Raw genomic sequence first — 11,275 nt, 5'->3', positions numbered from 1 at the left:
CCCTTCCCCAGCCTCCACAGCATCCTTACACAGACCTGACCAGGTCACTCCCTGCCACATCCTGCCACCCACCAACACTACACAAACCTCACCTCTCTCCTCCCTGTTGCTGTCCCAGCCAAACTGCCTCAATTACAGGGTCCCTGAGCAGGCCCCACTCTCTCTTGCCTCTGGCTTCTCCTGCTTGGAACATTCTTCCCTCTTCCTTCTCTTCTGCCTGCTTCCTATTCATCCTTCAAGATTCATCTTGGGCACCCTTCCAGGAAGCCTTCTTGGATTTCCCCAGCCTGGGCTAGCTACTCCAGAGCAGGACATTGTACCACTGTCCACTGTGGTATGCCTAGTGCCAGCCACAGAGGAAGGCCTCGTGAATGTTTGACAAACCAAGGGGTGAACACATGAGTGAACTGGGAATGCAGATAACCACAGAAAAGAGAGACCCCCAATGATCCTAGACCCCAAGGAAAGGGTTCTGGAGGCTTGGTGTGAGTAGGGGCCTCAGTTAAGCCGCAGAACCTATGGGTAGGAGTTAAAGTCTCAGATTGTTCAGACTAAGATTGTATCCAGAATCTGAATAGCCTGTGTGACTCAAAGCAAGTTACTTAACTTCTCTGAGCTTTGGCCATCTCATATGTAATGTGGGGGCTAATAATATGGCCAATATCATAAGGTTGTGTTGGGAGTTAAGTGAGATAATTCAAGTTGTGTACGTATATGGATACTCAATTATTTGCTCTTGTTATTAAGAGACTGGAATGGCGTAAGAGCTGGAAGGGTTTATACTGTGTAGGCTACTCTGGATTTCAGCTTCAAGATCCAGGGCAAGGCCAGGCACAGTGGCTCACGCCTATAATCCCAGCACTTTGGGAGGCCGAGGTGGGCGGATCACAAGGTCAGGAGATCGTCTGACCACCCTGGCTAACACGGTGAAACCCCGTCTCTACTACAAATACAAAAAATTAGCCGGGTGTGGTGGCGGGCGCCTGTAGTCCCAGCTACTCAGGAGGCTGAGGCAGGAGAATGGTGTGAACCTGGGAGGCGGAGCTGGTAGTGAGCCGAGATCGTGCCACTGCACTCCGGCCTGGGTGACAGAGCGAGACTCCATCTCAAAAAAAAAAAAAAAAAAAAAAAAAAAAAAAAGATCCAGGGCTAGTGGACAATTAAGAACCCTGGACTTTCAGGAACTTGCACGGTCGGCCCAGTTCTGCCCCCCACAGGCTATGTGACCTCAGAGAAGATTCCTTCCTCTCTGAGTCTTGGTTTTCTCCTCTTTGAAATAAGGACATTAATTCCTTCCCCCAATAATTATCTAACAGGATTATTGTGGGAGATCATATGAGATAATATATATGAAAATGCTTTGAAATGTGCTCAGGGCTGTATAAATAAAAGGGATTATGGTTATCTGCAGGCAGTTTGTAGGGGCTTAATTATTAGTCAGCATTCATGGGCACTGAAGCTGTGGAGCAGCCCTGCAAATGTTCCCTTGGCAGCTTTAGCAGAAAGGACCCTGTGGAGAAACTGAGGCTGGGTTGCCAGCAGGTATCCAGGGGACCTTGGCAGTAGCGGGTGGGGTGGGGAGGTGGTGCTGAGATGGGACAGCTTTGGGATTCCACTCTGGCCTGATCCCCAGTTTTAGGACCTCTAACCATCTTTGCAAAGCCCGCAAAGATAGGAGTCTGCAGGAAGAGATGCAGGAACTCCTTGGCTTCAGGTGTGAAGTGCTTTGGCTAATGCCAAGGGTGGCTCTTCTGGGTTTGCTCCTGGCAGCTCCTCAGGCTGGAGGAGCTGGAGACAGGCACCAGCAGGCAATGACTCGGCATTTGCTAGACCCAGCTGGCTGATGGGGGGAGAAGGGTGCCCAGCCTCCCTGTGTTTGGAGACCCAGAACTACGCTCTTTGGAGGGTGGAAAGGAGGTGGGCCCAGGGCCTGCCCTCAGGAGCACGGCTCAGGGGCATTGGCGGCACTACTCTTCACCAGGGAGAGACAACCAAGGATGAAAGGGCCCAGACGTGGCCTGTGAGTGGATGGCTAAGAAGGAAGGAGATGGAGAGAAGTGAGAGGGGGAGCAAAGACCTGGTCCTAGGACATCCAAAGTCATTTCTCTGAGGATAGGGGTAGAGGGTCAGTAGGAGGGACTAAAACAGAAGACATGGAGTTCCAGTGCCATCCATTCATTTATTTCCTCATTCAAAACCTTTCTTGAGCACCTAGTATATGTTGAACACTGAAGATAGAGCTATAAACAAGAAGGAGCTTCTCTGCCCTTGTGAGGTTGAGTTTAGGAGATAGACACAAGCATGTGAATTTCACAGGTGAAGTACAGGAGGCTTTAGAAGGTGAAACAAGAGGCTCTACCTAGCCCTAGCAGCAGGGAAAGCCTTTCCTAAGAAGTGAGGTTTGAGATGAGGCCATTGGACATCAGCTGGGGTGGTGTCAATTCTACAAATATTTATAGATCATTTACTATTGATCAACCAATAGAGAGAGTTCCTGTCCTCAAAGAGATAGATATTAGAAGGGAAAAGAGTCCCAGGAAAAAGGAATTACACATACAAAGGCAGAGGCAAGAAAGGCCAAGTATATCACAGGAGCATAGAGAGCTCAGAGTGCAAGAGGCAAGAGATGAAAGACGACAGGAGATGAAAGACAAGGCAGGAGCAAAAGGCAGCCCCAGGCCATGCTAGGGTGTTTGGGGCTTGTCCAGGGCCATGCATGATGGTCAGATTTGCATGCTTGAAATGCCAGTCTCAAATATCCACTGGCACTATGGCAAATGAAAAGTCACATGTGGGAGCCTCTGTCCCACATTCCCCACTATCAGGCTGATCCAAAGGCAGGAGAGGGTGTATCTAGGCTGTGTGTCTGAAAGGCTGAGACTGAGTGTGTCTGTCACTGATCGAATGTGGGAGCGACTGAATATGTGTGCCTGCCTCATACCTCTTCATGCCATTATTGGTGTTGTTGACCTGATTGCGGATCAATAGCAATAGTCCTTCACATGGGCCTGTCCATTTGAGTTTCATGAGATCTCTCCAGGAAGCAGAGCCAGGATTCCTACTCCCATTTTCCAGATAATGATCCTACTAATAATAGTTGACATTATTGAGTGTTTACTGTATGAAGGCTCAGTGCGTATACTACCTCATGAAACACACACTGCAATCACTCCCATTTTACAGATGAGTCATTCGAAGGCACTTACAAGCTTGCAAGGGTACTTACGTGCTAGTAAGTAGCAAAACTGGGACTAGAACCCATTTCTCCCTACCATCTGCCCTTGTCCCAGGAAATCTTAGCCTCTCCTCCCTCCTTTCATCTTTCTCCTTCGCGTTGCAAAGCTGCCCAAATAGACAATAGCCTGGTACTGCTGGAACAGCCCCATCTGCTGAGCTCAAATTGTAAACTTTGCCTCTTCATACCCATACCCCTCCACCCTGGCTCAGCCCAGCCTTGAGGGCAGTGACCCTGAAATCCTGGGCATCTGATACCCGAGTGCTGCAGGCCCCAGCTCACAGCAAACAGTGGCACTCCCCTAAATATTTCCAGAGCCAAGACCCCTCCCGCCGCCATCTCAGAGCCTCACTTGGTCAGAGCGGCTAGGGGAGGCAGGATCGATGTGCAGAGAACTCAGTAATAATCCCAGCGCAGTCAGTCAGGCTGCTGTATAAAGACAGATTAAAAACTCATCGGGTCGAGATGAAGAAATAATTCAGCCGCTTGGCCACAGTGGGAACGCCTAGGGCTGCAGGTGCGCTTGGCCACAGTGGGAACGCCTAGGGCTGCAGGTGCTGGCCGGAGTACATGTGAGGGGGTGGCGGAGATCCAGATGACAGCGACTTTTGGCCTTGGGAATCTGCACTCCCCCATTTCGTTCCACCCCCAGAGCCACCTTCCTTTGCTGCCTCCCTTGAAGCCAAGGCTGACAAATCCCAGTCCCCTAGGGAGCAGTGAGGGGGAGGCAGGCTGGGGGAAACCGAGAGAGCACAGTTGCTGCCTAGCTCCACACCCTGGTTTATTTCCTCCGCAGCACTGAGGTTATTTTGCTCATTTATTTGTTTACTTGTGTGCTGTTTCCTCACCTAGACTATAAGCCCCGCGAAGCCAGGGACCTGTTCATCTGTTCTGCAGTACCTCCAGCCCCCAGTCTACAAGAGGGACTTCTTAAGAACTGTTGAGTAAATGAATGCATGGACTGGAATCCTGGCTCTTGCTGTATGATCTCGCTGGGCTTCCGTTCTCATAGATGTAAAATGGGCACAGTAGTGGCTTCTAAAGGAGATCTCAGCCCAGCGCCAGGCTTCTAGGAAGCGCTCAATTGAGGATTTTGTTACACTGATGTCAAAAGAAAATGGAAACCGTGTCTGCCTCCTGAGGCGCCATCAGGGGGCGCCCTTGTGCAAGGCGCTCGGCGTGCTGCGCCTTCCGCAGGCTCCCGGGTGAGCGCATCCAAGGCCGCCCCCACTCCCCGCCCCCACTTTTGGGAGGCTTATCTCCTCCCCTCTCCGTCCCGTTCACACGCCCACCCTCACTCCGCGCGCGTCCCCGCTCCGGGGACAGTCTCCGAAGCCCGGTGCCCACCCCTCCCCACCGCCAGGCCCAGACTCCTTCCGCCCACGCGGCCCCATATGCTGGAAAGAGCCTCCCACTCCCCATCTGTCAAGCCACTTCCTTGCCCCGATTCCCGGTTTCGCCGCTGTCCCCTCCTCCAGGAAGCCGGTCCTGATTGAGGGGCGGAGGAGTGCCAGCCTCGCCGGTCAACCGCCCCTTATCCCCGTTCCCCCAACCACCGGGCTTTGGGGAAATGCCCGCTGCCCTGGGCAGACGACCCCCGGTGCTGAGCTCTGAACCTCGAGTCGGGGTTTACGAGCAGATGCGAGAACTCTCTGTGCGCTTCAGACCCGTGGGGAAACCCTGCGAAGAGGAGTGGGAGGGCCTGCGTGGAAGGACCCCTCGTGTCAGGGCTGGGTCTGGGGAGCGGGCCTCGGGGCATCGCCGGCTGTTCGCTTGGGGGACGCAGGGCTTGGGGAGCGCGGTACGGAGAAACACAGGCTGCTTTTCTCGCCCGAAGGACCGGTTTCATTTCGCAGATTGATTATTGCTGCGTGTGCGTGTGTGTGTGTGTGTGTGTGTGCGCGCGCGCGCGCGCGTGTTTGGGCGTTGTTAGTTTTTTTAAAAATGTAACAACTTGCTTGTCTAATGAATGTTTGATTGCACCTACATCCGGAGGCTGTTTTAATGAAAGGTGAAGGCTCCTGGAGGGAAATAAATAAATAAAGGATCGCTCCCCATCCCTCGGCACCCGCTCCCGCAGCAACTCTCCATCCACAGACATCTTCTGAAGCCCATGCCCTCGCGGAAGAATTCTGTTCCTGTTTGAATGTTCCCATGTAAATGCTGCTGCTCTCCCAGGGAAATCACACCCTTCAATCGGTCAATCTCAGGGCTTTTATTAAGGGTGTGAAGGGGAGATGAATGGGGAGAGGGAGCTCTGGAGGAGCGGGGAGAGGAGCGAGGAGGCCTCCTCTCCCACCGCAGGCTGGACTGGGTTTTGCTCGCTTGGTGAGTGCACACCCACTCTGCGCCAGGCTTTGTGCTGACATCAGTGGACACGGAGAAAGCAGGCACAAGGTAATGCCAATGTTATCAGTTCAATTCAGCAACTATTTGTTCAGCATCCCAGTACCACGTTGTGACCCTGGGGGATTCACTGAACCTCAGAGATCCTCAGTTTCCTCATCTGTAAAATGGAGATTGTATTCATATTTATCTCATTATGTGCTGAGGGGATTAAATGAGAGAGTGCATGGCACACAGTAAGCACTCAGGGAATGCTAGCCGTTATTATCTACTATGTAGGTATCAGTGTAGGGGCTATGGGAAGGCAAAGTGGTGTGGAGCACAGACCTGGGAGATTTTTAGAGGGTGGATTTTAAAGTGCATCCCTCTTAGAGTAGAATGTCTACGTTTAGGCTCTGTCCCACTGATCAGTCAACTGATAATTACTGAGTGCCGGCATACCAGCCACTGTTCTTCACTTTGTGGATACAGCTATGAGACAGGTAAATCTGGTCTCTGCACAGAGAGCTCATGTCTAGTAAGGGAGACCCAGGTCCATAAACAGCCTGGCCACAGGGTGGGCAGAGCTGTAACAGAACAAGCCCAGGCAACTGTGGGAGCACATATGAGGGGTACTTCACCCGACCTGGCTTCCCGGAGGAGGGCAATTTAACCAGACAAAGATCCAGGGTGAGGGATGGGAGGAAATATATTCTAAGCCCAGGGAATTACCTGTTGGGAGGACACAGAGATTAAGCGAATGAAGTCATGAGTGATTGGAGAACTGAAATTTCCATCTCCCATGATGGTTAAAGAAACAGCTTTGGAATCAAATGCCTGGCTTCAAATTCTGGGTCTGCTATGTACTAGCTGTGTGACCTTGGTCAAATTATTTCATCTCTCTGTGCCTCAATTTTCTCTTCTGTAAAATAGGTCTGTTAATAATAAGGGGTTAATAATAATATCCATTTCATTGGATTGTTGTGGAGAATGCACGAGATGGCATTTGTAAAATGCTTAGCTCAGGCCTGGCATGAGGTTAACATTCAATAACTGTTAAATAGTATTATTCTTCACTGTTGCTGAAGATGAAGCCATGGTGTGGGGAGGGTGAGAGGTGAGTAGGAGGCTCAGATCATGAAGGACCTTATACATGGTAAGGGGTTTGTACAAGCCTAAGAACAATGGGGAATTGATGGAGCGACAAAATCATATCTGCAGTCATCCCTGGCATCCTTCCTGACTCCTTTCTTTCACACCCCACATGCAGTTCATCAGCAAACATTGTCAGCTCTACCTTCATAACTCATCCAGCATTGAACTACTTCTTACCACTTCCATAGACACTACGCTGGTCCAAGCTATTATCATCTCTTCCCTGTGTTACTGCAATGGCTTCCTAACTAGTCTTGCCACTTCTACCCTTGTACCCTTACTGCTTGTTCTTCACACGGCAGGTAGAGAGGTCCTGTTAAAATGTAAGCCAATTAAAATGAGTGTGTCATGCCTCTGCTCAACCCCTCCACTGGTGCAGCATCTCACTCAGGGTCAAAGCCAAAGTCTTTATAATGGCCAACAGACCCTGCAAGGTGTGGCCTTCTGCCAGATCTCTCCCTCTTCTCGTACTCCTCCAGCCTTACTGGTTTCTGTGCACTTTCTCAAACATGAACTTGCCAAGTGCCATCCCACCTCAGGATTTTACACTTGCTGTTCCATCTGCCTGGAATAACTCCAGGTATCAGCAAGCCTCACTCCCTCACTTCTTTCAGATGTCTGCTCAGTGAGGGCTTTTCTCCCCACCTTATATAATAACAAGCCTATATCCTGCCACAGTACTCCCTGACTCCCTCCTCTGCTTGCTTTCTTTCCATAGCAATGATCACTATCTAATACTATACATTTACTTGATTACTTATTATTGACCCCTCACCTCCCCACTGGAATATAAGCCCCACGAGGGCAATAGTTTTATTCATTGCTGTACCCCCAGCATCTTGAACAGTGCCTGACACAGAATAGGCTCTCAATTGAACAAATTCATTGAACAAATAGTTAGGCTTTCAAGAACTATTTGTTCAATGAATGAATGTGTATGCATCAGAAAAAGACCACTGTGATGCAATGTACAGAACGAATGAGGTAGGGTGGGGCAATAGCAGAGGGCTGGAGGGCGACCTTTGCAATCTTCCAGGGCAGGGATGATGTCATCACATTGGGCCAAGGTGGTAGAACTGGAGAGGAGTGATTGGTCTGGAGAGAAATTTAGGTTTCATCTGCAGGGTGGGGGCTGTAAAAGAAAGGATGAGGTGAGGAATGATGGAGATGCCCAAGTTTTTGGCTTAGACATCTTGGTGGACAGTGGTGCCAATTATTGAGATAGTGAAAGGGGAATAGGCTGGGGTGAGGAGTTATTGATGTGAGCATCTCTGAGCCTTGGTTGCCTTATCTGTGGAATGTAGAAGATGACCTCTGTCCTGCCCACTTTCTGGGGTGGTTATAGAGACAGAGAGAGGTAAAAGAAATGGGATCCCTCTGTATGGGTGCCCAGTGGGTTCCCAGATGTAAGGCAAAATTATTATTATTAGTAGTAGTAGTAGTATTACTATTAAAGTCAACTCGGGGAGATCTGACAGAGAGGTAAAATGAGAACCTGCAGCAGAATCTAATCAAATGCCAGCCTGGGTGGAAACAAATGCCAGGAAGCACGATTTAGTCGATATATGCAGTGGGTGGTCAGGAAGGGGAGAGAACAATGTGACCTAAGCTGTCAGAAGCCTTGTGGAGGTGGGAGGGGGGACTCAGCTGGATTCTGGAGTGAGAGAGGGGGAACTAGAGCAAAGGTTGGGGTTTAGTCAGAGGTTCACAAGCAGAGAAGCCATGGGGTAGCTTGGGGATCTGGGGGTAGGCAGAGAACCCTGGGCACAGCATGAATGATGGTCACCACCACAGACTTCCTTTTCCTATCTCCACCTACCAGATGAGAAAACAGTGGTATTTCTCAGCTGGTAATTCAATCCAGGAGAATGGGCAGAAACCATCAGAGCATGGCCAGTGGGGATCTGCTTCTGCTGTGTCATCCAGCCAGTTTTGCTCATGCCCTTACTTGGTGCTGAGTAGAATGGGAAATATGGAAATTCACTCTCTAATGTTCATCAGGCACCTACTAAGTGCCAAGGAGTCACCGTGAACTTGTAGACTTGGTTCCTGCCCTCTGAGAGTTCAGGGTCGAGTAGGGAGAGAAGCATTCAATAAATACTTTGCAGAGGCCATGAGGTAGGTACTTTCATCCTCGTTTTGCAGATGAGAGGCTCACAGACGTTAAGGTCACCCCACTGGAAAGTGGTAGAACCAAGATTTGAACCCAGGTAGTTTGTCTCTAAAACCGTAACCACTGACGACACTGCCCATGGTCAGAGAGTCTGTGATCCTGGGCTTACACATGGCAGGGACAGACTTGTATTATTCTGTCACCAGACCCTTGGAGGGGTCAACGGAAAGAACTTGGGAAACTGGAGGGAACTAAAGGAGCCGTGTAGAGCGAGAAAGGATCTTAGAGGCTCACTTGCAGACATGACTATTTACTTTTTTTACAAATATTTATTTCATTTCTTCTATATTCCAGGTGCTGTGTGAGATAGTGATAGGTAGAAGATCCATTTATTGATTCACTCAACAACTATTGAGCACCTACTATGTGCCAAATACTATGCTAAGCTGTGAGGGTATAAGATAAATCAAACAGACAAAAACCCTTGCCCTCATTGAGCTTATAATCTAATGGGAAGACAGAAAATAAACAAGATAAATAAGTTTAAATATATATGTAGCATGATAGACAGTGATAAGTGCTAAGGGGGATTAAAAAGGAATTATGTGAAGTTGAGATTTTAGACAAGGTAGCCAAGGAAGGCCTCAGTGACATGAGGTGAGAAGGGCAGGCAAGGCTCGGGGCATGTAAGGCATGGCTGGTCCTCGTAACAAATACATAGATTTATATTTTTAAAAATCTAAAATGCTATGGGAGCCCAGCAGAATTTTTCCCTTTTGTTTTTATGTGCGTAATTTTATGTAGGAGTTCCCTGCAGACCAATGCTCATGGAACAGGGGCAGGAGGCAGGAATGGGCAGAGGGAGATGAGCACAGGCCTGGCAGTGGCCTTGGCCGGCTGGATGAGGAACTCCAGAGCTGGACGGGCCTCTTCCAGAGTTGTCCTGAGTTGGGCTGATGGCTCATCCTTCATCTCCCCCATCAGTCAGTGCTTGGGTGTGGAGACTCCTGCAAGTGGCATGACCTTGGATGAGGCAGTTCTTTGCAGCTGATGCAATCCCGGAGGGGCTGAGAGCTGGAGGCTCTTTCCCAACAGCGTGCCAGTACCAGGGGCAACGAGCCCTTCTCTGAACAGGGGCCTGGGTGGCTGTTCATACTGTCCCTCCCGTGTATCCAGGCCTTTCTTTTTCGGCCCCTCATAGTGTTTATTCAGTGGAAGTTTTTAACCATAAATGATATAATCTGATTCACATATAATTTTTTAAAACAATCACTCCAGTTTCTGTGTGTGGAGAATAGACTGGAGTGGGGGCAGGGTGAGGTGGGGAGACCAGTTTGAGGCTGAGGCATGTGGAAGTCCCAACAGGAGCCCCTGGGAAGCAGGGAAAGGACAGGCTTCATGAGGCTCACTTGGGCTTTGGGCCTGTGCCCGGTGACCCTTCTCCCACAACAGAATAGCAAGCACAGCGAAAAGTCCACACCTTTCAACCTGGGTGCGGTCCCAAGGTCATCCTGCATCTGGAGCCACAGAGGTGGTGGTGGTGGAAGATTAAGTCCCCAGAAGGTCAAGTGAGCTTGTGGCCAGGCGGAAGTTCCTTTAGAGTCAGGAACCTCAGCTCTGTGGACCCCTGTTTCCCAGCATCTGTATTTCTCCCTTCTTTCCCTTTTTTCCTTCCCTCTGTTTGGTTGATGTGTTTCCTATAAAAAATCTTACCTTATCTTAGCAGAACTGAGAAGAAAGGAGGTCTGCCTGCACTGGTGAAGGCTGGCTGGCACACTGTTTCCCCACTCCCCACCCCATCCCCCAGACCAAGCATGGGGGTGTCGGGAACCTCTCCCAGCCAAGAGAAGGAGCAGATGGGCAAACTAGGAAAGAGAAGTTAAGGCCACTGAGCCTCCTGCCTGGAGTGGACCTGTCCTTCAGGAAAGGAGTTGAGGGATGGGAGGGCTGGAATTTTCCTTGGGCAGCCATTGGCAAGATGACAGGGTTGGTCTGGTTTCTGGTTTCTGCTCAGATTCATGATGCATGGTCCCTAGCCTGGGAAAGTCCTAGCTAACGGATAGACCCAGGCAGCAACTTTTCTACCCTCACCAAATGGACAAGCAAGCTGCTTGTCTCACCCTCAGTAGTTCCGGCGAAAGTCAAAGCTATGTAGGGTGGAACAGACCCCTCCAAAGAAACTGGGCCCAGTGAGGACCTGGTGCATTGTGAGTTCTTGCACTTGCTGTTCATTCTAGGAACGTTTTCCCCAGCTCCTGCAGGACCGGCTTGCTCGCCTTCGTTCACGTATCAGTTTACATCTCAGGCCCTCTGGCCACCCTGTCTAAAATAGTCCTCCCACTCCCTCCCTAACACCTCACCTGTTTGGTTTTGTCTCCCTAATAAGCACATATCACCATCTGAAATTATATCTTTTACTGGCTTATTTCTTATATGCTTCCTTGCAC

The sequence above is a fragment of the Macaca nemestrina genome, chromosome 6 (assembly GCF_043159975.1).
Source record: "Macaca nemestrina isolate mMacNem1 chromosome 6, mMacNem.hap1, whole genome shotgun sequence".
Taxonomy (NCBI): domain Eukaryota; kingdom Metazoa; phylum Chordata; class Mammalia; order Primates; family Cercopithecidae; genus Macaca; species Macaca nemestrina.
Note: the sequence above shows the minus strand (reverse complement) of the source record.